Below are 27049 nucleotides of genomic sequence, written 5' to 3' on the forward strand. Positions count from 1 at the left end.
ATTCTTCAGTAACACTAAGAGTTTTAATTTTCTTCATTTTCTTAAAGGACGTGTAATATAGTTTAGAAATCTCCCTGTCCCCCCCCCAAAACCTCATGGACGCTTCATGTAGAGGATTTTGACTGAAATGGCTTCCTCTTCATCTCTAGGCTACAGGCTGCCTTCTTCATCTTTGCCCTCATGCAGAGGCTGGGTACGAAGGCATCCTGTCCTCCCCGTGGGCAGCCTTCCCTGTTAGAAAACTCTTCATCTCCTGAATGTATTTCCTCCTTCAAATAAATCCAAATGGCTGCTGCCCAAAGACATCCTGTATTATATACACACATCCATTCAAGTCTAACAACATAGAGAACCTCTGAGGTAAAGGCGGAGAGTTCCAGATGTGGCCATACAAGGTCTCATTTGCTTACAGTCCATTTCCATCCTACATATGTCTATCAATTTGCTGTTTTTAACCCCCCCCCATACACCCGACAAACATGGCACACAGGCCTTGGACCTGCTCCTCACTATCTCTTCAGCCCATCTTCTGTTCCCTCCTCTCTGCCCTGAGCAACAATGGGTTTCCTTGTAATTTCCTCAGAACACAGAGCCTAGGGCTTTCTGCTTGGTGAGTCTTCTTGGAAAATGACTTTTCCCTTTTTTACCTGATAGCTCCCTTTGCATTAAATTAGGTTTCTCATGTTTTCCCAACACTGGCTCTTGTTTTTTCTTTCTTGGTGCTGGGGAAACAACCTGCAACCACACACATGGTCAAAAAGCATACATGCTACAACCTTATCCTACTCTGTATTTTTATGTCACTTTTGTCTTTATAGCAATTATAGGCAACCACTTGGATAAACACGTTTTATTCCTCATTACAGGCTGAGTTGTGTTTCTTAAACAGCTGTGAAATGCTAAACCCTGGTACCCTGCCTGATGACATTAAATGGATATAGGGTCTTTGGAGGCATTAAGATCATTAAATCAAGCCCCTGGCAGAACGACTTGTGTTCACATATGAAGAAAATCTGCCAGGTGACACACAGGAAAATGCTATGTGGTAGCAGAGGCATAAGTTAGTGGTGCATATTTTACCCAACAAACAGCAAAAGTTGAAAGTCACCCACTCTAAGAAGACAGGGAATGAAAGAGGGGGTGACCCCACGTTCTCCAGGGAACTGTGCCCTAGCTGTCATTCTGATTCTTGGACCTGTAACTTCAGAATCATGACACAGTTCATTTCTGTTAAAAGTCACCTGGTTTATAGCACTTTTGTATGGCAAGCTCTAGAAATCAGCATACTCCTTTAGGCTGTTAAGTTTCCTGAAACATCAGTCTGCATTTTATTTGCTGTGTGCCCCCACAGATGTTGAAATACAGTCAGACATCTATGACTGACTCACACCTGGTTTGTAGTCAACTCAAACATACATGTCTGCTTTTTTTAAATCAAAGATACCTATACAAGTGGGTGCCTTAACTCCAGGGTTTAACCATACCATTTCAAAACTGAAAGTTAGCATCTTTAGTGTCATATCTGCGACTGCTGTAATAAAGGTCCAGCAATCAATTCATCAAGTGTCCTACCTATTTTTGTATCAGTGCAATTTCTGACAGGTATGCTTTCCAACTTTAAGTAAATTATATGTAAAATGTCATGCCTTACATAGGCATGCGCATATGATATCACCAAGAATGTCCCTCTAACAAAGTCGGCCTGTTGACAAAACTCTGGGTACATCATACATCTACCAATTAACTTTTATTTCTCTCTAGCCTATCTCCTCACCTATCTATCCAAGGTTGTCATAATAAGTGGAGTTAAATGCTTTGTGAAATCCTCATGTATTATTTTGGTATCTTCCCCACCTGCTTTTTATTGAGATAGGGTCTCGCTCTATATCTGTATCTCAGGCTGGCCTAGAGCCTAGGATCCTCCAACCTCAACCTTGGAATGCTGAAATTACAGGTATTGACCATCGTATACAGCATACATTATGCTAAGCTTCCCATATCCACTGGCCTAACAACCACATAAAAAAGATGTCATAGAGTTTGTGAGGCATAATTTGTTCATGGTTAACCTGTGATGCCTCCCGGGGATCCAGTCCTTCTTTCCCAAGCACATACTAGGAATGTCTGGACTTTCATTGGCGAATAACATGTAACTGCCTGACCTGAGATTCCCAGGGGTCTCGTGTCAGGAAATAAGGATAACTGCTTCTTCCCTTCTTCAGTCCCCTTCTATTTTGGGATGCTGAGTTTACAGAGGGCCATTCAGTGCATGTTTCTGCACCCTCACTCTTTTAACACCTTACGTGTAATGCACCTGGACACAAAATCACGAACCAGGTGGACGTGGCTCAGTCCTTCTTCTCTCTCACTACAGGCTTCAGGAACCCCCAGGAATATGTGTTCTATTCTAGTCAGATTGCGTTTGTGCACAAAGCCCCCCAAAAGGGATGTCGGGGCTTGTCTTCTCTCAGTCACCTACTGCCCCCATTCCAGGCCATTCCCTTTTTGGACACCTACATAATGAACTATTTCATAAAACTTCAGTTCTAATATTTTGTTGTTGTTTTTCACAAATCCACACTATTTACTTTATTCCTGCATATTTAAAATTAAATCCCTCACATGAATTCCCGAGGCAGCCACAGTTATTCCTTCTGGTGTCTACCTAGTTTTCGTCTTCCCCCGCTTAGACCAAGCACTCACTATCTGACAGGATGCTTGTGATATCTGATGTTTGTTTTTCTCAAACAGCTTTGCCATTTGTTACTTACAGTCTATGGAGTTATAGTCACACTTTCTCTGAGTCCTTAAAAACCAACTCTAAATGGATTTGTGAGGTATAGATTGTGTCTTTACAGAAATGTTCTCAGGAACAAGCAAAGCAGTTCCCTGTCACCAAGAGACATTTTAAGAATACTACCAAGAAGAGTATTTACTGCAAACTGTAGTTCCCAACTCCCACCAGCTAACTCTATTTTTTTTTATCTTATGCCAACAAAGAACACGTTTGTTTAAGAATCTTTCATAGGAGGCTTTACAAAAAAAAATTACTGCTCACAGAAATGTTCTTGTTAGCAAGTAGCAAAACAGTATTTCAACATTGGAAGCTCCAGAACCTTCTTGTTGTTTAATGTCTCCTGAGTGGGAATCCATCTACAGTCCATTGCTAATGAGATAAGCAGGGTTCTCCACCATGATCATTCAAGAGTCAAAAGCTGATTGTCAAATTAAGACCAGAGCAAGCAAATCCTTCCGGATTATCACCTATGTCTCCCTTAGGACTTGCCCATCACTCAGTTTCCACATTCCACACTGTCATCCACACAGTGCCCCTTTGTCGGGACATCTTCTTGTGAAGGCACACACAAGGCATGAGGAGGCGAGAAGCAAGTACAGCGAACACTGATAATCACAACTTAGATCTCTGGATGCTTTTCTGTGTTATATTCTGGGGGTTAACCATTTTTGCTTGTTTTTATTGTACACATTTCGGGTGGACAATGTGGTGTCAGCCTACAGTTCTTCACGCTGAAATGGTTACTTTTGGTTTCTATGGCCAATCAGATTAATAGACCTACCAGATCAGTTACCCCTTTAAAAGAGAAGGCCTTCACAATTTGATTTTCTTCAAATAAAAAAAAATATCCACAATGAAAAATCTCTCCCCCGTTCCAGTGATGTAGATGAACATCTCAGCACATGGAAGACGTGGGCAGAGGGACACACCTCACCTCAAAGAGTGAGGGAAACCTGATGGACTGAAAGGAGCTTTGTAAAGACACAAATAGGAAGAAAAGACAGTATTCCACATGCACCCTTATTTACACACAGGAACAGAGCTGAGCTCCGTGTCCCCTCGACTGTTGTCCCAGTCAATACTCTGGTAATTTCCTCACCTATGAATGGTGAAAGGGGAAAAGGCGGGGCAAACTGTTTTGTTTTCTTTTCTTTTGACCCTTCACAGAGGCAACAATGACAAAACTCTTATCCAGAAAGCACTAGAGGGAAACCAAACATTTTAAAAGCTGATGATAATCGGGTGTCGTTGTACTGTTACTGTTTGTGCTCCTTCGGTGTAACAGGTGCCCTGAGTAGCTCTGGAAATCGGCGCCCTGTGTGGAACTGGGGATGAGACGCATTTCTGAGTGGCCAAATAAAATTCTTACCAGGCTGCTGTAAAGATCACAGGGCACGCATGTTACGTGCTCACCATTCGTCAAGCACCCGAGGGATGGTGAAGTGGTGGGGCAGGAGCTATTAGTAACTTATCTATTATTAACTTATTTCCATAACATACACAGAAGATATTTGTTAGAAAAGTCTTTCTCCTGGAACACCGAAATTACTCCATTTATATAAACTGCCAACTTTTATTTAGAAAGAATGTAGAAATTAGGATCCCCTTAAAGGAGAAAACTGAGGCCGGAGAATTCCACACGGAGCTCCCACTTCCCTTCCTTTCCCTTTCCACCAGGACAGCTGAAGCCATTCTTCCCAGACCACCTCCTTCTGGGTTGTTCTGAGACCCTCCCAGAGGTCTTCCAGGGGAACTGCAGTGAGAACAAAGGAGCCACTGTGTTCCCCTCTGGTTTCCTCTTCTGCAACCCTAAAACTCCTCTACATTGAAGGACTGATGTGGGATACCCTTCTGTATATGTGTCATTTTTATTGGTTGATGGATAAAGCTATTTGGCCAATGGTTAGCAGAGTAAAGCCAGGTGGGAAGGTCAAACAAAGACACACACACACACACACACAGAGAGAGAGAGAGAGAGAGAGAGAGAGAGAGAGAGAGAGAGAGAGAGAGAGAGAGAGGAATTAGGGAGATGCTATGTCGTTGCAGGAGCAACATACCAAACTGGTAAACTCAGGGTAATATACAGATTAATGGAAATTGGTTAATTTAATAGTTAAAGCTAGCCAGTAAGAAGCCTAAGACATTGGTCAAACAATTGTAACTGATAATAAGCGGCTGTGGGAACTAGCATGTGGGACCAGGTGGTGGAGAGAAACTGGTCCAGTAGCACGGGGCTAGGTGGAGAAAGGCCTTCCCACTACAAAGGACACTAGAGTCTTCTGTGGGCTTGGTAATTTAGTGCCAGCCACATTACTTCTCTGACATGCTTGACACCAGAAGTGTCTCAGACCTGAGAGATTTAGTGACTTTAGAATATTTACTGACTTGCACACCTCTGGTATGAATATCTGAAATTTGAAACTTTTAAGCTCAATAAATTTTGGATTGAGAGGATTTGGGATTTCAGAGTTTGGGATTAAGGATGCTCAACCTGTATTTCAAATGTCAAGAGACACAGAGGCCAAATCTTACAAACATTTGTCACTGTTAAATGTCCTGGGGTAAAGCCAGCTTTCCCATATCACAAGTGCAGGTAAGAAGCAGACACAGACTATTGATGCTTGGGAGCTATGTAGGCAACTATGATATATCAATATGTATCAACTATGTAGGCAACTATGATATATCAAAATGTATCAACTATATAGGCAACTATGATATATCAATATGTATCAATTATGTAGGCAATCCCAGAGGTACCGTGGGCTGGATGCTCAGCAGGGGCCTACAAACCCCAACTGAATTCTGAGTAAATGAAAACACAGCTTAGCAGCATTCAGCAAAAGGCCATGAGGGGCCACAAAGAGGGGAGGGAAAAGAGAAAGGGATAGAGGTGGGGGGACCTGGGAGGAAGGGAGGGAGGCAGATGGAGAAAGAGGGAGACAAAATGAATATGAAGGAGGTGGAAGCGGAACAGTGGGCACAGTTAATAAGGAGTCAGACATCTATGGAGAGCAAGACAAGAGCAGAAGCCAGACCGCTGTTCTCTCGCATGGAAACAGGACCCAAGTGGCCAAGGTCAGCAGCACGCTTGTGTACCTAATAAAACAGACCCTTATCATGTATTCAGCACGAATGCAAATCCCCTTGAGAGGAAAGCCTACTCAATTCAGAGCTTCAGCATTCCTACAGATTCAATTAAGCCAATTATGGGCTTACAACCAGGATTTCCGAACACAACAAAACCAACCAGGACACTACACAATAAAGCACCACACAGAAAAGCAACGAGGTAGCCTTCCTGAAACTTTGGATAACGGAAACAGCAGATGAGCATAACAACGCAAAAGATCAAAACTATTGTTTAAGAATATGAAGCAAAACAGAAAACCAATCAAATACATTAAACAAACAAAAGAACCAAGGGGCATATTAGCTCCAGGGAAGGACCCTCAGAGCAAAAGCAGAAGAGAGTCTAGAAGAGGACCGCAGAGCCCATACAGCCCATGTTCTTTACTGCCGGGACAGTGTGCACCGTAAATCTCAGATCCCACCACCAAACGAAAAGGAACACAGCGCAAGTAATCCACACATGTGAAGAAGACAAATGGAATAACTGCTAATAATGCAAGGACCAAAAAGATGTAGGAAACACAGCATATAAAAAATCACTAGTTAATTCCCAAAGAATCGGTAGAAATTATGTTAAATAAAAAACCTTAAAAACCAAAACAACAAACCAGTTGCTAAAATGAGATGTGAAAGTACCAAAAATATTAAACGTCATTGAAAAAATTGCCCATTGATATCAGACAGTATCCTCTGAATTTTACATTTTTCGGTTATATGTCTCATCACTGATTGATTCATTAAATCAAAAGAACGTGGAAATTTCACAGGGTGGAAAAGGATTAGTCAATGTTATAACCATATCAAATAAAGGTAAAATAGCCAGTCACATGCCAATAATACACAGAGAAAGGAAAAAGCGTAATGAAAACAATGGTACCTTATACGATATAGTAAATTCTAAGGCTAAAAGTCTGACTAGACCCCTCACAAAATAGAATAAAGTCAACTTACTATGGAGAATTATTTTAAAAAACATATAGATATGCTCATTCTGTGACGATAACAAAGATACTTGAGGGTGAGTACTTTTCCCGTGAAGGGTTTACTCAATCCAGGAGCATCAGTTTAGCTTCTTCTGGATGGCAACACGTGGGGACCATGAGCAAAGGGAGAGATCACACGGCAAAATAAGCTATGATGCAGGGAGAGGCCACACCCACACATTTAATATCAACCCTCTTATGAGAACTCTTTTAGGACTGACCTTTCAATGGTCATGGCTCCAAAGGCTTAACCAACTCCAGCCTCGCACCCCCTCTCATGTCCTATTACTTCTCAGCTTTGCTGCATTGAGGACCAAGCTTCTAACACATAACCTCACATTGGGAAGTCACATCTAACAAAATGTACTTGTAAAACAGCTTGAAAGCCTAGCAGTGGTGACACACGCCTTTAATCCCAGCACTCAGGAGGCAGAGGAAGGCGGATCTCTGTGAGTTTGAGGCCAGCCAGGTCTACAAAGTGAGCTTCAGGACAGGCTCCAAAGCTACCGAGAAACCTTGTCTTGAAACCTCCTCCCCCCCGCCAAAAAAAAAAAAAAAAACCAAAATAAAACAAAACAAAAAAACAGCTTCAACATATATGAAGAGAAAATGAAGAATTAGAGACAAACTGACCAATGCGTGTTCATAATGACAGGCTTCAATTTACCTTCCACAGTCATGGATGTTAAAAATAAAAATTTAAAAATTCCAAACTCACATATACCAGTCAGTACTACACACGATGTGGATCGGCCACTTGACTAAATCTACTTCTAAACTTTATCAGTCTACTATGCTCCTGCAACACACAGTCCTGGGGACTGAGGAAAGGAGGGCGGACAAAGCCAGGTGCTGACCCAAAATACGATGTAAGCATGGACACAGACAATAAACAAATGAACAAAGCGTCACATTGTTCTGACATATGAAGTTTCAGCTGGAGCTACAGAATCCACATACATCTCAACCCAGGATAAACACCTTAAAACTTACACAGTTCCTTAAACTGGGAAGGAAATTTCCAAGGAAATTATTAATCAGAGAACTCCCAAATATCTGGAAACTTGCACATATACTCAGGAAATTCAGAATATAGCTCACAGCTTTCATAGAATTTCAGGCCTCTAAAAAAAAGAAAAAATATCTTCCACCCTTTCAAATGTTCTGCTCTTATGCAAAAAGAACTCAGTATAAACTCCTAGAAACACTGTGCTGAGTGTTTTATCTTCATCCAAGAGCTTGCCAACGCATTTTGGTCTTAATGTTATTCACTATTTTGAAATTCTCCTATATTGAAACCTTAACCCTTTTCTGTCTTCAGTTCTACCACGAAGTCCCTGTGTTAGGAATATGTTCCAGTATCAATGACAGAAAACCCTGGAAAGCAGGGGTCTGAGCCAGGGGCTCACTTCACTGTCATGCAGGCCCAAAGGTCATCTGCCTGAGGTCTGCAGAGCAGAGACACCAGCCCCCTACAGCGTGTCCCCTGTCAACTCAGCCTTAAAGTAACCTCATGGTCCGGAGAGCTCTTCAGACTGCAGCCCTGTCTGCATTCCCATCACTTGGACACGGAAAAGGGTGAGAGGGGCCCCTCCTGGAAGTCGCAAAGGCGACTGTACCTTACAGGACATTAGCTAGAACTAGTCAGGCGGCCACAGTGACCTCAGAGGCACCGAGACTCTGCTCTTCACTTCAGATGGTCATGGAGATTCCTGGGTTAAAACTGGGAAGTAGACAGCTGGGACAAACAGAGTTCTCTTTTACATCACAGAAGGCACATGATAAAATGTCATGACCGTTCTGCCCAATCTCTTCTTTGTCACTTACCTGGGTAGCACAGCCAAGGACACAGGGTACTTGCAAACTCCAAACCACCTTTATTGCTCTCTTCTGCGGCTGAACACATTTAACCCTTATGGTCCTGGATATAGCCCAGACAATTAATTCCCTTTCCTGTCTGAAGCTGTATAATATTCTGTAGCCAATACTATAATTAATAAGGCATTCCTACTGGATTGTAAGTCTTTGCAATCTCAATTCAAATATAATAAATTGATTGACTGTATTTGCACACACCACGGCACATGTGCTGAGGCAGAGGAGAACTGGAAGGATTTGGTTCTCTCCTTCAACCAAGGGGACTGAACTTGGGTTGTGAGTCTGCAGCAAGCGCCTTTACCTGCTGAGCTGTTTCACTGGGCCCTGTGGTCTCAATTTAAAAACCATTCCAAACACAATTCCTTAAGCCTGGCCTTAGGGAAGCACTTTGCTATGAGAGGTGCTAAAGAGAAACAGGAAAGCAAAGGCAGCAGGCTTCCACATTTGGGTTTGATTTTTTCCTTGTACGAAGGAAGATGTGTGCCAGTAACACATCATTCTGGGCATGGAGACAAGAGCTGGGTTTTCTTCAAGGCTTCTCTTGAGTTTTCCTCCTGAGCCAAGTAAATCCCAGCACCCCATGCTAATGAGAGAGTCACTGCCAGAGAGCTGAAAGGAGGCTGAAGCCCTGAGCCATGGCTCCTTCCCTTGCAGAACCCCTCTCTGGGGCTACTGCCTCACCCTGAGCCAAGTCTGTTTGCTGTCTTCACTGTGCGCTCTGACTAGGGAAGAGTTTCTGAGGCACTCAATGGTGGAGACAGGGCCTAAGGGGGCTGGAAGGGCAGATTCTACCAATGCACTCTTTACTTAGGGGCGTCAATCAAACTACCAACATAGGAACTCTGCCTAAAGGAGCTATCAATGTCCTGTGAAACCAACCTGATGCAAATTTCCTACAGCCACACACTGTTCTCCTACCATTAGTCACAAAGAACGAATACAGGTCATTCACAAGCACTTTTGTTTTTCTTACGTGGGAAAAACACAAAGTACACTTAGCATTGCCTAACCCCTACAAGTATTTCCCTCCATTTTCTTCTGAAATATAAATACTTCTTTGTCCTCCTTCTACCAAAATATACAATTTCATATTTTAAGTGTATTTCTTTCTAAATGGCAAGTATTCTAAAAGGCTCAAGGAAACAAGAAGAGAATAGAATTAGTAAGAGAATTATAGTTACATTGCATATGTTAGCCTAATCAATACTACCAACAAATCCGAAAGAGCAAATATCATTATGGTACTGTGTTTTCTTTCAAAATCAAACCTAAAAAATATTTTCAGTCCAGGACAGGTTTACAAAAGATCATTTCAACCTCAAATACTTCAGCTCTGCAGCAACACATTAAATCATCTCAGGGCAGATAGCAGAAAGGACCAGCTTTTTCGGATACTTTAAAAATTTTATACAGTAGTTCTGTGTTCACAGGTCAACAACAGTGTAGCAAACCAGCGACTCCTTTGAAAAATATATATCCTCTTTCTTAAAGATTTACACATAAGAAAATACCACTATTGCTGTTGTTCATGGGTACCTCTGGAGCTGCAATCCTTCAATTTAGAGTTCACCCCAAGACCCTCAGCTCCCAGAACCCCCAGTTGTTCACTGATGCAATTCAAACACCTCAGTGAGCACCCAAACTCATCCTGGCATTCAGTCTCCACTCCATTCTGTATATCAGCGCTTAGCCTCTCTGAGGATTAGGTGAGTCAACACTCATCTCTACTTATATATATATATACACCCCTTTTATTCCTTGACTTATATTTCTCAAACCCTAATTTCTCCATGAGGCTTTCCTGGTGTCCAAAAAAAGTAGCCAACAGTACCCAAGTATCATAAAATGAAATATATTATAGCTTTAGTATGTTAATATTGTGATAATCACAAATTCTTTCAAAAAACCCATATATATATATATATATATATATATATATATATATATATTCTCCGAGTTCACTATTGGAAGGGCAGACATTTCGAGGAAATGAACCAGGGCTTACAGAAGAACCAGGGGGCTTTTGTGTGTCAATCTGGAAGGGTTTATGGGGAAGAGATAGCAGAGAATAAGCAAGCTGAGTCTTCTGGGTAAGAGGAGTGTTTGGCATGAGAAACCACCTGTTCTGGTTCAGAAGAACTAAAGAAACTCTGTTCTTCACTGTTTTTAAAACACGCGCCATCGTTATGTGGATGAGTGGGTCAAGACAGAGCAGCAAAACTAGAAAAGAAAGAGTCTGGAGGATGTGAGGCAAAGTTCATGGCAGGGATGGTGTGAGCAAGAACACACCCTGGGTGAAGGCTGACCTAGATGGACAGAGCTCGGGGGACAGGGCAGGAACACAGAAGAGAGACTTTGATAAGGCTACAAAGAACTTAGCCATTGCTTTAAAACCTAAGAGAGTTCTAATAAATTCATAGTAGAAGACAGGTTTATAAATACAGACCAATGCATTAGTGTGGCCATGCAAACAACCTTCATCAAGAAGCACTGACCTTGGGGACCCTAAGGGCAATATGACAACTACTCTACACTGTAGTTGCTGTGTCTCTATCAGTGACAAAACCAAAGCCCAGGGAGAATAAGTTCCACCTAAGTGGAATGGATGGACTGCATCGCCTCAAAGTTCGCCTGAATTTTATACCACAGTGTGACAGTGTTGGGGGGGCGTTATGAAGGCTAGATGAGGCATGTGAATGAATTACTCCCATCCCCCATAATGCAAGCGTGTCTTTAGTAAGTCGTGGAGCTGACACTCTCCCTCCACCATGTAAACACAGAGAGAAGGAAACATCTGTAAGCCAAGAGCCCCAACCAGAGGCCCATCATCCTGACACTAAGACCTCTCAACCTCCAGAACTGAAAATGAATGCCCGTGGTTTGAACCCCCAGTCTAGGGTTATTTGTTATGGCATCTTGAGCAGACGAGATACTGGGACACACCAAGTTAGGACACAGAATCCACTCTGTCTGACTGCCCACAAAAGGCTCTAATGTGCATTAGCATTTTAGAAACAATACAGGGGAACCAACAGTGAATACAACCTCTCCCATCCCCCTCTTTCTTGCAACCCTTCCATTTTGCTGCAGTGGGTGAAGTCTTGGGGTACCCTGCACCATCTCAAGAGGCAAACTTGCAGTCTGAACTTCTATATCTCCCAGGATGGGCACTAGCTTGAGGAAAGACAGAGGGCTCAGGATGGCCAAAGTGCTAATTCCCACAGCCCAGAAAGCAAAGCACAGGCAGTTCTCTGCAGATAAATAGTCCTCTTATGACGTACGCCTTCTAAACTGAGACGAAATACTACCCAGAGTATGCCTTCAGGAAAGAACCTTGTCGCCATAGCTTGGGGAGAGGCCAATGTTAGCTAATGGTTACATCATCCAGCTCAGTATAGCAGCAGCAGAGAAACTCCAAGTTCATAGTGGCACCCGATACAGTGTTTTCCTTAGCTCTGATACTTGGGGGGTGAGGCAGGGGAGAGAAAGAAAAGAAAAACAAAGGGAATACATATCTGAGATTCTTACATGGGGAGAAAAGGGTAATTCAAAGAGGATTTTACTTTTCAGCAAGGCTGTCCTATACCAGACTCTGGCATATGAGACTGGAAAAGGTGGGGGTCTTCATTCCTCCTCCTGTCCATTAAGGCTCCTGACCTGCGTGTGTGTTACTGAGTTCTCAGCACCTCAACTCACCTGCAGATGATAAAACTCAAGCTCGGCACCATCAAACAATGTGCTCCAAACCAGACATCTGGACTCGAGGTCTTAAGGCTGGTAAGCCTCTGCTGTTTGCTCTGCCCCAAATAACCTAGAAGGAACCAACAAATGCAGACTTCTTTCCTCCTGGGCCCAGACTCTTGGCAGCCCACCTAATGCTCAGCCGATAAAAGGACATTTGAAGGTCATCAAGACACTACTGAAAATATATCTGAAAAAGCATTGGAATTTTAAAACTCCATCTGCATGGGATTTTAACCTTTCAATGTCAAAATGCTCAAAGCCACGACCGACCAAAGAAAGGAAATGCAATAATTATCAGGCTAGCAAGGTAGAAAATCAACCTTTAAAGATAAAGAAAAATATTTAGAAAAGCATCATGTCGAAAATGCTGCCATACATTAAAATCCTATTTCTTCTGGCTGTAAAATCCTTCCATGATTTAATATGAGGCTCTTTGCAGAAAAGAACCTGCTGATTTTTGTGCAACTGTATTGTACCTCCTGAAACACTGTACACAGTTCATGGTTTAGCTATTGCATTACTAATCTACCTTCTGAAATATCACATATTCTCAAGTATTCACATACTTCTGAATTCAAAACTGTCTCAGAGAAAGTATCTTGGCCCTCCAGGTCACATCACTTATATTTCATTTTGTTCAGATTTTATTTATTTATTTATTTATTTTGGTTTTGTGAGACAGGGTTTCTCTGGGTTTTCTGGAGCCTGTCCTGGAACTAGCTCTTGTAGACCAGGCTGGCCTCAAACTCACAGAGATCCGCCTACCTCTGCCTCCCAAGTGCTGGGATTAAAGGCGTGCGCCACCACCGCCCAGCTGTTCAGATTTTATTTAAAGTGACTACTGGTCACATCAGGAACTGCACCCTCCTATGGTCAAAGGGTTTTCTGGGACTTTGTCTCACACCTGGAAGTAAACTAAGGTAATTCAATTACTGTCTTAATCCACAGAAGGAATGTGTTTGACGGGATCAAAATGGGGGAAAAGGGTAGCGGCATCTGATATGTTTCATGCATTATTTGACATTTTCCCATAGAATCGTCACCTCTACTTCTCAACCGCTGTAGATGGGTGTAGAGAGTGAGGGAAACAGTCCTGAGGGAATGTATGTTGTTGATATCCACACAACTGTGTCAAGAACTCCATTAGTCTCAGGCTCAAAGGTTGGCAAAGCCTTCCTCTGGAGACAAGTGAGAGTGTTGGTAGTGTAAGCTGCAGCGTCCACTGGTTTCCTTCCTAGGGATGTTGACCACCTGAGGACTAGCCCACTGCAGAGACCACTCCCACAGAAATTAGCTACACCAGCATTTTAGAAACAATACAGGGGAACCAACAGTGAATATAACCTCTTTCGCCCCCCTTTCTCACAAACACTGCCTCCTTGTTTGTCCGTATGTAATAATCCTGCCTCCTGGCTGGTCTATATGCAATACCCCGCCTCTCTGGTCAATTCTACCTAATAAACATGCTGAGTTTCCAGGGTGTGGGGGTTTCTCCGAAAGAGCCTGGTCCACTTGACTGCAGTTAATTCTGTGTGATTCCCGTGTGTGTGTGCCTATCTTTTCTTCATTCCCTTGCTACCTCAGTTGTGTCCAACCCTGGAGGACAAAGCAATGTGGCAGAGCCTGGGAGGCACTGTATACAGACCCGTAGAACGTAAGCTACAAGAAGGTAGGGCTTTGGGTACTGGCATGTCGCAGGAACTCAAAATTTTCCTGAATGAATACCTTCCTCTAGCCCCATCTTTTTAGGTCCTTATGAAACAATCCTATACAGTGCAACTGAGATAGGCCAGGTGTCTAAGTCTGGAGACCATGTCCTTATTTACAGGTCAATGAGAGAATACAGGAGTTGGGTGACAACAGGCAGGGATGTTGTGTGATCACAGGACAGGAGATTCTGTAGGGCATTGGCTATGGCAGTTGCTGAAATCTAAGGGCAGTTCAGTGGCTGGATAAAGCAAGGCTCAGCCCTGGGTCTCCGTATACATTCAAACTGATAGGGTCCTGCTCTAAAGTACAGACTGCACCAGACCTCACACCTACTCATCATCCCCATCCCTGCATCCAGTAAGACCACAGGGACTAGAGAATTTTTAAAAAAAAAACAACAGCCACGCTCTCATCACTGACGACTCCGGAAAAGGTCAAGGGTCATTACCACAGCATAACACTTAGATCAAGTAAATATTGATTTGGTAAACCTTTTTTAAGTTTAAAGGTTCAACTGATGCAACAACTTATTTGGGTCAACTGTTTACCCGTAATTTCCCTTTCACTCCCCTTTCCCCTCTATCCCTGTGGTTGTATTTAATCCAAAAGAGCAGGCGTTGCCCTTACGAACGGTTCTGCCAGTGTGCACACCATAAGATAGAAGTAGACTCTGTGATCACAGATGTGTGAGGTGTTGTTGCTGCCAAGCAATTCTACAAGAAATGAACACATACTCATGTAGAGACAAACCAACATTATTGTGAATGTTTAATATTTAAATTCAATCTGTATGAAGCAATCCTAGGAGTCCCCCATGCCACGGTGTTTACTATTATATGAACAAGATATCCTGAGATACCTTTTAAACCTTTTAAATCTTGGGAAAAATAGCCGGTAAGATTTTGAATCTGTGTGTATGAACAGAAGTGAAAGGCTTGCTTTGTTTTTGCTTTTGAGACAGTAGAGCAAATTTGTAACAAGAAAATGCCTTCCAGAGATTAGGATGAGAATGAGAGATGGTGTGCTGTTGGTGGGAATGGGAAATGGCACCACCTCTCTGGAAACCAGTGCTGCAAACTAAAAGAAAAATTAAAAAGCAAAATTCCCACATGATGCAGCAGTTTTATTTCCAGGCATATGCGGGGTCTCCGGGAAACAGTTACACGTCTGTGCTCATGGAAGCAGTGTTCACAAATGGAAGAGCCCCTGGCGTTAACGGATGTATAAAAGGGTAAATAAGGGAAGCAGAAGAGGACAAGATCTCCTGAGTAAATAGGAGCGTGGGGACCATGGGAGAGGGTAGAAGGGGAGGAGAGAGGAAGAGAGGGGAGCAGAAATAATAGATAGCTCAATAAAAACAATAAAAAATTAAAAAGGGAAAACAGAATGTGAAGTATTAATATCATGAAATAATAATACTCAGCTATAAAAAGGAAGCAAATTCTCGGAGCTCAGTTGATACTGTGCTACCTTGAGAGCCTAAGGATTTGAGTTTGATCCCAAGACCATGTTAAAAAGTGGTGCGCTAGCACACACATGTAATTATGGTTTTGGCAAGGCAGAGACAGGAGGATTCCCAGGGCTTCCTGGCCTCGCCTACATAGTTAGCTTCAGGCCAGTCAGAGACTCTCAGAAACAAAGCGGACAGCCTAAGGAATAACAGCTGGCTTCCACATGAACATGCACACACATGTAAGCACACAGAGACACACACACAGTAAAATATGACAAATTCTGACACACAGCAAAACATGAATGAACCTTTCGGACTCTCTGCTAAATAAAAAAGCCAATCATAAAAAGTCAAGTAATATTCTTACACACTTGTCAAGACAGAAAATAAGACAGAGGTTGCCACCCTCCCCCAGGGGCTGTTTAATCGGTACAGTTTCTTTTTTTTTTATTCAGGATTCAAAAGCACTGGAAAACTGTTGAACACCAATATGAATGTACTTAACAGTACTGAATTGGATATTTAAAAAAAGCTTCAGATAGAAGATTTTATGTTGTTTGCCTAAAATTGTAGTATCACAAAATTAAAAGCCAACACACGTACACGCAATCACACACACACACTTACTTTCTAAAATGTTTAAAATTTACCTTTAAGCCAACCTGCCAGTAGATGCAAACAGTATGAACTGTTCACCAGACACACCATGTCTCTAAAGAGACAGAGTACCCAAAACAGGAGGGTAAACCAGTGAGTCCTTGGTCATCTGTAAATAACATAACTGCAACAATAACAAATACAGTAGCAGGGGGAAAGGTCAATGTCTGGTAACTGTTACTCAAGCACAATGTGTTCAGATCACAGATGCAACCACCCACACTGAGAGTCAAGAGGGAGTCGGGAAGCCCCATCACTAACCCTCTCTGGAGGAACTAGAGATCTGCATTACAAGTTAACACGATGGCATAAATTGATGGAGACAACAACTGTCTAAAGGGCTAATGTACCCTCCTCCCATGTTCAGTTTTATTCGCTATTACACTCTAAAAAGGCTGCCTGGGACTCCAGGGGTAGCATCTACAGTCAGGACGGAGGGAAAGCAGTGGAGAGAAAACGGAGGGAGGAGGGAGGAGGGAGGAGTAGGTGATGAGGATGGGACCCTTACATACTGGCAGATTCCCTAGTGCCACAGGAGCACAGAAAACACCATCTCCAGGCCAAGGATAACAGAGTATGATTGACGGGGACACTCAGAGAGAGTCCACACAAGATCCAGCCCCAACAGGTCAGATACTAGTGACCATTAGGCTTCAGGTTAGTTAGGCTACTCATTTAATTCTGGAGGAGGAGGAGGGGGAAGAAGAGAACCACCTGGGGCCTGATGCCAGCCCTCCACAGGTCATAAAGCCGCCAGGAATGCCCCAGCTATATGCCAGGGCCTCTAATGCAGGGGTGGCATCAAGCACTAAGTGTTCAGAAGGATCACAGCAGAGAGGGGAAATCTTACGGAATAACGGACAGGAAAGGACAGACCACTTGCTCCTTCAGAGTGGGAACTTAAACACACTTCTGAAGTTCTAACTTCCCCTGTCCTCCCAGGCAGTAGAGAAAAGAAGCGGGGGAAAGCACCACTGCAGTGGTGGGCATTAAAACATTGAGGAGAAAATGTTGACTTTTCCTTACAGATGCAGACATCCTCAACCGTCTGTTATCTTTAAATATAAAAACTTTGACAGCAGCAGCTTAGAAATGTGACTGTTTTCAGACACATCTGCCCACATCCCACAGCCAGCTCACACTTACAGTATGCATATTCCTGCAGAGGAGCCAGGCACGACTCTGCTTGACACGGGTGTAATAGACCGCTTCCGAGCCAGCAATCTCGTAATTCACTAACGCTAACGCGCAATACCGAATATTTCATCTTTGAGGGTGTGCAAATCTAGCAGGCAGTGATGGTGCACACCTTTAATCCCAGCACTCAGGAGGCAGGGCAGGAAGAGCTCTGTGAGTTTGAGGCTAGCCTGGTCTATGGAGTGAGTTCTAGGATAGCCAGGGCTACACAGAGAAACCCTGTCTCAAAAAATAAAAACAAAATAGAACTAAAAGACATGGAAATCTCAGTCCAGTAAATAATTGCTACAGATGAACTTCTTAACGCGTTATTCTATACACAAATGGCAGTTTTGTATTCTTTTTGTTTTTCCTTTATACTTATTTCAATGAAATGACCTTGCCACCAACTCTGGAAAAGAAACTAAATAATGATTCAAGCAAACAAACGAGAAATGGAATCATAGTTAATTCAACCTTGTTTATCTCTGGATCTGACATATAATGCATTAAGATTCTGTGTCATGTAATTCTGTGTCATTCTTAGAAATTCAAAAGTGGTACAACTCTTAATACCAAAGACGACAGCTGGTGTCCACAGTCCCCTCTAGGAGAGCTATTCCACTTCAGGGACATCATTTTTGTTTTGGGGAGACAAAAAGCTTGCTATGTAGCCTAGGCTGCCCTTGGGTTCAAAATCCTCCTGTGTCATCCTCTTCAATGCTGGTATCCCAGGACCATGCCACCACAGCCTGCACTTTGGGAATATTTCTCATTCCGCCTTCACGTACCTCCACACTCTGTGGCCTTCCCCACTGCACACCATGAAAGCTAAACACTATGAAAGGCTGGTGCTGGCCATCCACAGATGGACAAAATGGTTAACTGCACTAAGCAATTTTAAACTTAAGAGAGAGGGGAATTGAGACAAGGTCTCCTGCAGCTGGGGCTGATCTTGAACTCCTGACTTTCCTGTCTCCACTTCCCAAACACTGAGATTCTATAGGCACACACCATCACATCCAGCCTTAAAATTTAAAATCTCTACACAGAATAATTTAAGACAGCTTCTGGTAGTTCAGTGAAATAAATGATCACATTTAGCAGTAGAGAAGGCACGGAAAATACCTAGAGGCAGAAAAATAGAAGAGTATTTTTAAGTACTTTACAAAGATAACTTTTAAGGTGACAGTGCTGGGCTGTTTGCTCTTCCTATCTCTCTGGTAATCTGTGGCAGGAAAGATAAAAGATCCAAACAATGTAAATATGCTGTTCATTATGCACAAAGTTCATGCGATTCATTTCAGCCAGGCTAACATGCACTATCAACAGAAATTTTATGCAAAGTCTGCTCTTTTTCTGTTTGGGTCACTGAACTAAGTGCAAACCAGATGTTACCTAGGATAATCTGAAAGGCAAAAACCCACACAGCTTTCTTTTTTTATTTTGAGCTAACACAAAAGCACTTACAAATAGCACTTGTTCAAAAGTGCCATTTATGAGGCTTAACTCTTACTGACTTTAATGGTTTAGAGTTCATACTTAGAACGTCTCTTTTCCCCCCCAGATTAAGCCTATATATTTCATTTTTCTTGTAAAGTATGCCATTTATTAAAACCGTTCACGCCAGGCAGTGGTGGCACACACCTTTAATCCCAGCACTCGGGAGGCAGAGGCAGAGGCAGGTGGATCTCTGGGAGTTCGAGGCCAGCCTGGTCTACAAGAGCTAGTTCTGGGACAGGAACCAAAACTACAGAGAATCTCTGTCTTGAAAAACCAAAAAGAAGAAGAAGAAGAAGAAGAAGAAGAAGAAGAAGAAGAAGAAGAAGAAGAAGAAGAAGAAGAAGAAGAAGAAGAAGAAGAAGAAGAAGAAGAAGAAGAAGAAGAAGTAGTAAAACTGTTCACAACCTCAAAATTCCACTGTACTAAAACATGTATGCATGTTAGGTTCTAAGAAAATTTTAGAATCTAAAAACTTTTAAGTGGGTATTGTAATTTGATTCCCGCTTGCAAAATTCCACGTGAAATATGCATTTTAGCAATTTATAGTTTTCTTTCACAAAAGCAAGATGGCCTGAAACGAATCGGTACTTTCTCCCACCTAAATTCTTAGGTTCTGCAATGGATCTACTGTCTCAATTTTTGACGTTCTGTCTCTCAAGACCTTGATTTCTGAGCATACAGAACATTCTAAAATGTCATTCTCGGGTGCTTTCTTCCTTCCCACATTTGTCCAGTGCTGTGCTTGGGACAGAAGTCAGTGCCAGAACTCAGTAACTGCCCATGGGAAAGGATGCTAGAAATGAACATTGGGAAGCTGCAGACACTTCTCACAAGACAGTTTTAAAGCCACTGGAGACTTTGGGATACAAAACCAACTACTATAATCATGTGATAAAACCAACCGCACCTCCAGGAAGATAAGCCTTACTCATGCACGAATCCTCTGAGGACAGAACTCTTCTGCAGGTGAAATGTTCAGTTTCAGGAGTTTAACACGGCACCAGCCTAGGGTGTGTTTACACAGCGAGTACTACAAATTGTATCAACACCCACTACTGTTCCTCAGTGGCATGCAAGTGTACTCGGTGCTCTTTTCTTGATGAATAGCATCCATACAAGACTCGTTCCCTCTACGTGAGCTCTGGGTCACAACTGCAGTACATCAGAGGGCCTTTTCTTTCTCGCCTCCACCCCCCTAACCAAATATTACAAATCCCAACCACACAAACTCTGCAAAAGATGGACTTTAGCAGAGAAACTGACTGTAAATATCCCCCTCTGGGCTCGCTGCCATTGGTTCAGCACATTATTTATTAAGCAAATGTGACGAGGGACCGCTACAAACTGGTCACTCACTCCAGCCACACATGCCTTCCCAGCTACTAGCATTTAGTTAGGCTTTGATTCAACAAGTTTATGAAAGTCCAGCGATTTCCACAATTTCTACATCAAATGTACAGTGCACCAGGAAGATGGATATCAATGTCATTTTAAAGATGTTCCAACATTATATATCCTTCTTACCCATTCTGGGTGGACCTGCTGATGGGTGTAATGACAAACATTCAAACAAGACTATATGTTGCTAAAGTTGAACCAAATTCACTTCTTGATCCGGAATCATACTGAAATATGTGAATCTGAGAATTTGGAGAAAAGACCATAAAGACGGAGATTCCAGGGAGCCATTAACACTTTCAACATGCCACAAAGAGGCCAGTTGTCCTTATGCTAGGAATACTCTCTCTGATAGCTGTATCCAACTGGGTATGATTCCCCCTGGGAAAAGCCCATTCTAAACCCCAGGCTGCTCTGTATAATCTTGTCTGCTTTGACGATCACATCAATTACAGGGGATAGAGAAACCTTATCTTTCTACCAGTTGATCTTACAGTGAGTCCCCATCTGCTATGACCCCCTCGGAACCTGTAGATCATCTTAAATCGGCAAGGAGACAGAACGCATCATCAAAACATGCAGTCTCAATAGAATCTCTTCAGGTACCTTCCCAAGGCATCAAGAGTGGCTTCTGTATTGTGGGATTCTTATCCCGATTTGTAGAAACTCTAGCTGTCTACTAAATCAAAGTAGAGACCCCGTATGTTCAGAAATCTCAAACAAGATGTCCAGGAAGGGGCATTCTTTTCTACAGAAAAAGGAACTGTGTGGGATGGGTGGATAAAAACTTATCACAAAATATCTGTAAGTTCCATCAGATATGTCACAAGTCACTGCTGTGCAGAGGAGTTGCTGTGGCCACGGGTTCTTCTTTCTTCCACTGAACAAATGTTCCTTGTGTGGAAAGTAGGCCCACAAAGCAGGCAACATTGCTGCACAGGGCAACATGGAGTTTCAGAAACACTTCTTCCCAGGGGAATTCATGTCCAAGTTGATACAAACTATCAGGTTGAGATTTTCACTTGATTTGCCTGTTTCTGCCTTTCCAGTGCTGGGCTGGGAAATGAAGGTGCTCCACCAAGGTCAGCTCTGAAGTTTATTTTATTTTATTTTTTTAAATCAGAACAACTGCTAGGGCAAATTACAAGCATTCTGTGAACTACACCTATGGAAAACTCCACAGAGACTGTCACATAGGATACACTTGGGATCGACGTGGCAAAGCTTTTATCTAAGGGAACCCTGATTTAGGAAACGGCACTCGGTCATCTGGCTTACTGCATCATTGTTAAATAGCGCAAGTTTTATGTAGACTAGATAACATTTGACATGCTAACTTGGGAAGCATATGAAGCTGATTGCAGGGAATGCAGACCTTTTATAAACTGTACAGCAGGAACTGCACGCAGGGAAAGAACCAGAGGCGCCACACGCCCTGGAAAGCACACACTGTGGATGACACATCTTAAGTTTGTTTCTTATTTTTGTCTTTTTTAAAAAAAAATTGTACTGCATTTAGGAAATCTGCTCCAAATTTATATTAAATAAATGCTGCTGAAATTGGAGAGACACTCTAATTTTTCCTTTTGGTTCAACATAAAATAGCCATTAATTCTGCCAGTGAGTAGCACCATCATCACTGCCAAGCTGACAACACCAGTAGACATCACAGCTAAAGCAAGAAATCCTCACAGTTACTTCCCTCTTACGATCAAGGTAGCAGCTCAAACACCATTTTTTGCCCACAAAAAGGAAAATGAATAACAAGTGAGTTTTAAGACTTTATTACCTGACGTCATGAAAGAAAATGCTTGTTTTTAAGAACAACAAAGCCAGTTCTCTTAAATATGAACTAACACCCCTCCACCCAGCAAAGGACTATACTGAAGTGAGTGTCTTAGCTCTGGTACTGTTTGGCACCCCTGGCTGACAGGACACCAGGCTCTATGTGCTGTGCCCAGCAGGGGCCACTGGAAAGGCATCTGCAAGAGAAGTGCTGAGAAGCACTGTATTAGACATGGTGGGATGACCACTGGAGTCTCAAAGTCAGCATGAGTTCAGGAAAGAAGAGGATTTTCTGCAGTGGGAACAGCCAGAAAGGACCAACAAGGACCATAAACATTCCTTAGTATGTATTATTTAATAAGTTTTTTTTAATGAAATTGATTCCTGGAGGAAAGGTCATGGGCCGTTCTTTACTTCTGTGTTGCAGGGTCTCTGCTCAGGGTCAGCTCAGGAGAGAGGAGTTAGCACACCCAGTGCCTTCCTACACTGCTAGACCGTGCAGGCCTGCTTTGCATTCTTAGGTTCATTGCACATATTTAACTCCTTTCTTTACTCCTTTACAGGCAGGTAAGCTTAAAGCACACAAGAGAACACACAACAGCCTTTATCGTGATGAGCCAGCTTCAGGTGAATCAAACCATTCGTTAAGAAAACCCAAGGTTTCCGACAACATATTGTATCCACATCTACCTAGTACAGCGAAGAGCCACAGCTCTCTAGAAGGACGGAGATCCAAACTGAAAGCTGCAATAAGAATGGAGAAGACACACGACCCACACATTAAAATCCAGTCTGTTAAACAAAAGCCACACTATCTCAGATAGGTTTTTAAGTTGATACTAACCATACTTACCAGTCAGAATGTTGCCATAAGGACAAGGGATGTCTTCAGAAATTGACACCTATCATCTACAAGTGTTCACAAGCACGTGAAAACCATAGTATGCTGCCTGCCCCCACACCTTAGCACAAAACAGTTACGCTTACTGAGTTAGACAAGAACAATAAATAGATGGAGTTGGGATTGTCTGGATTAGCTGCTGCCTGCTGGAAACGAATTCTCGCTGGCTTTGGTTCTTACAAAGTAGCGCTCCCAATTCTGCAGCTATAGCTACCACTTCTAAGTCAAGGGCCAGAAAAGCAGGTAAAAGGACGTATGAGCAGATCAACATGAATTTGTTGCTACCCGTGAAACAAAAATACTCAGCATACATGCTTTAGATAACGAAACAGCAGCACCATCGTCAAATGTCACAATGCAGCACACACAACGCTCAAGCCAATGTGCTGAGATTTGTTATTTTTATACAGGTTAACAACAATAAACTATTTTTTAAAGTCCATCAAGGAAGAGTTTCCCCAAACGCAAAAATGATTATAGAATCCCCTCACTAATTATGGCAGTAACTAGTTTTGGGTCACTCAATTCATGTCTGATGTACTGTAGGAACCCAAGAAACTTTGAGTGAAGGCATGAAAGCATTAGAAGACAGACGACACGTTTTCTCAAGTTGTTGGAACCATTCCTATTTGCTTTATGATAAAGACACACTGAACACATGTTAGGTCATACTAGGTGAGGAAAGAGAAGAACAAATTTTTGAAATAGAAAACCACGAGGAAGCGCTTCATGGATTTTTATTATTGCTCAAGGTTTTATCGATAGAGTTCTGAATGTTTTCCTAAAGGCTCAGTAGAAGTTAAACATGTAAATTTGCTAAGGTGTTTAGACAAGTATAATGTACGGTCAGCTCCCTCGGCTTTTCAGTTACATGGTGAAGCTTTTTTTTTTTTTTTTTTTTCTGATTTTTGGAGCCTGTCCTGGAACTAGCTCTTGTAGACCAGGCTGGCCTTGAACTCACAGAGCTCCACCTGCCTCTGCTTTCTGAGTGAGTGCTGGGATTAAAAGCATGCGCCATGCACCGGTAGCTGCCACCACCACCCGGCTGTGAAGCATTCCTTTGGCACACAGTGTCAAACACGAAAGGTTAGAAACACATTCAACTGAAAAATTTCCTTTTGTTCTAAATATTTGGCACCCACAAAGTCATCTCTTAAGAAACCAGACTTCAAGATCATGTTTCTACTATATCTGGGGAAAACGAAGCAAACAGCAGCATGAGGGTGTTTTCCAGATTCTGTCCTGAAAGCTGTCCCTGAAAGGCATCGAGATAAAACCAGGAGATGGCTCTGAACTCCCCCATTCCCCACCACCCCCACCGCAGCCAAACACCCAACAGGAGCCAACAAATGTAACAAAAAGAGCAACACGAAGTCCGTTAGACACGTTACCAGAGCAAACCTTAAAGGAAAAAGGAAAAATGGCCACTTACCAGTAGGGTCTCTGGCTAAGAGAGGCAGAAGAAATAACACTGACCTGAACTAAAAGATAGAAGAACACAAAAGGCGGGCACTGAGTCATCTAGAAGGGAGAAGAGGTAAATGGCTCTGCAAAGGTGAGTGGCTGCCCGTGAGGAAACCCCAGCTTCAAAACTCTCCAGATATGAGGGCTCAAGGGGCCCAGAGATTTGGAAATACGGAACAAAAACAAAAATAAATAAATAAATTTAATTTAAAAAATAAACAAAAAAAAAGCTCAACAAATTCTCAGATTCTCTTTCTTTCTTTTTTGAGACAAGGTTTCTCTGTAGCTTTGGAGCCTGTCCTGGAACTAGCTCTAGTAGACGAGGCTGGCTTCGAACTCACAGAGATCCCCCTACCTCTGCCTCCTGAGTGCTGGGATTAAAGGCGTGCACCACCACCATCAGGCCAAATTCTCAGACTTTCAAACTGCCCACAGCTACCATATTGCCTTCCTTGCTTGTCATTCCTCTTTCCAGGCTCTTAACTCTAAGCCTAGCGACAAAAACTGGAGACTGGAATCAGGGCTTTGCCGACCAAGTGAAGGTCAGGATTCTGCAAACTGAATCTCTGCAGGTACCACGACGCTCTAGTATAATTGATCTTCATGTTCGCAACACATCCCAAAAGATTAAAATGCCTTAAGGGAAATGACACTTACTCATCAAGAGACAGAGGGAAGGAGAGTGGCGAGCAATGGAGAAAGCCGGAAAAATGCAAACACATGTAATGCCGCCTCCAAGATTCACTCCTGGACATTCGCCAGCTAGCAACTCTTTAGCATAAGGCAAGGGAAAAAAATGTTCTTCTGAGCCGATGTATCATTTCTTCATGCTACTTTGGTGCGATCAGAAGGAAAAAAAGATCGAACAGCACAAAAAGCATATATAACAATAGGGTATTCTTCACCTGCACCGTCCCTAGCCAGAGACAACAAATAAAATGTTTCGCTTTACTGTGAAGACAAATATTAATACGGAGCTAGAAAAGAAAACCAAGTCTTAAAAGAATGACGTTAGAGGCCAGACATACTTAACTACACGGCCCAAGCCCTAGATTCTGATAGTTCCATTCTCGCAAAGAACTGATCCACATGGATAGAATTCTTCAGTCCCAAAGGAGTCGTGACCTAAGATTTTTGAAGGCAGTTTTACAGAGTTTAGCATTTGAATCAGATTAACTCTTAGACTTCTGGCATGTAGGCAGCTTCCACTTTGAGAGCCATCTGTGGCCGTTCGATTCTCGTTGAGCCTATTTCTTTGAAGTAACTACAGGGTTACCTTACGCCACATACTGCGTGTATGCGACAAGAGGAGGTGGAATAGACTAGTCGAACCTACAACCTGGAGCGACGGTCTTAAGGTAATCAAGGCTTGAAGGCTTCGTGAAACGGGATTAAGAGGCACAGAACAACTCAAGCGCTTAATGCTGCACCCATTTACTTTAAGTCAGCAATACAAACTCCCCCACGCCCAAGTGGGTCATTTTACCTGTCGTACCAGATCCAGAGCAGGATGGGAAAAGACTTCTTAGCGATCCAAGCCTTGTTCCAAATTTAAACCAAGAATCCCAAGGGAGCGAAAGGAGACTTCGGGGAACCACTCCGTGTACAGGGTGTGGAGGCAGGCTGCCCTCCCGGAGAGAGATACTGAGGGTCCCCAGGAACTAAAGTGACTGTGGACACTAGCGGAGCCCCAGTGTCAGGCCCTATCCCAAGTTCTACGACCCGCGTGGCCGCCGTGGATCATGCACGCCTCGAGTGCGAGTCAGCCAGCGGCACGGGAGGCCGACAAGAAGAGGAGGGTGGCAGCCCAGAGTGCAGCCCGGAGGACGAGGGTCCGAGGCTGCAGCCCCTGCCCGCAGTACCCCAGACGCTCAGCTCCCCAGACTCCGGAGCGCGGCCTCTCCTCAGGGCAGCTGCACGCAGCTGGACGCGGCCTGGACGCCCGCGCCCCACCGCTTCCCCTCTGGCCTCGGCGCACTCTCTGCAACTTACTGGGGCAACGCTCGGGCCGCGCGACGGGGACCGGGACGGGGACGGGGACCGGCGAGCAAGCGGCTGCAGTGCGCTGGGGATCCCAAGCGGGAGAAGGCTAGACGAGCTGCCGCCACCTTCCAGGTCCGCGCAGACAGAAGCTCCCGCCGCCGCGCTGCACAAGGCGGGCTGGGCACGTGGGCGCCCCACTGAGTAGGGGCGGGGAGGCGGGGCGAGGGGCGGGGCGGCCCCGCCCCTCCCTCGTGCTCGCGACCCCCGCCGGGAGCGCTTGTCGCGGCCGCGCGCCAAAGCTGGAGGAAGGCGGTGTCCGGCTCCGCGCCTCTGTATGGCCGGGGCCAGGGCGCGCGCACACGTGGTTCTGCGCCAGCCGGCTAGATTGGGTGGGCGTGGGTCTGAAAGGCAGAGCTTGGCAGGGGGGAAAAATGCCCCCGTTCCTTGGCAGAACCCAATCTCAGGGTCATTTCTGAAGGTTCTTG

The 27049-nt window shown here is 43.6% G+C and overlaps 1 protein-coding gene across 5 annotated transcripts in view; it reads right to left on the bottom strand.

Annotated features, from left to right (window-relative positions):
* Slc7a2 (solute carrier family 7 member 2) overlaps nucleotides 1-26713 on the bottom strand; it is a 58014-nt gene extending 31301 nt beyond the window's left edge. For 2 of the 5 annotated variants that reach the window (XM_057752520.1, XM_057752515.1), the window contains exon 1: nucleotides 26574-26713. The gene's annotated coding sequence lies outside the window, so the exon portion shown is untranslated. Of the gene's footprint in view, nucleotides 1-8531; nucleotides 8539-8739; nucleotides 8791-26067; nucleotides 26380-26573 lie in introns of those variants that run through there. The other 3 variants (XM_057752517.1, XM_057752518.1, XM_057752519.1) reach the window with 3 other exon arrangements.
* Nucleotides 26714-27049: the final 336 nt, after the last annotated feature.

This window comes from Chionomys nivalis, chromosome 20 (assembly GCF_950005125.1).
Source record: "Chionomys nivalis chromosome 20, mChiNiv1.1, whole genome shotgun sequence".
Taxonomy (NCBI): Eukaryota; Metazoa; Chordata; class Mammalia; order Rodentia; family Cricetidae; genus Chionomys; species Chionomys nivalis.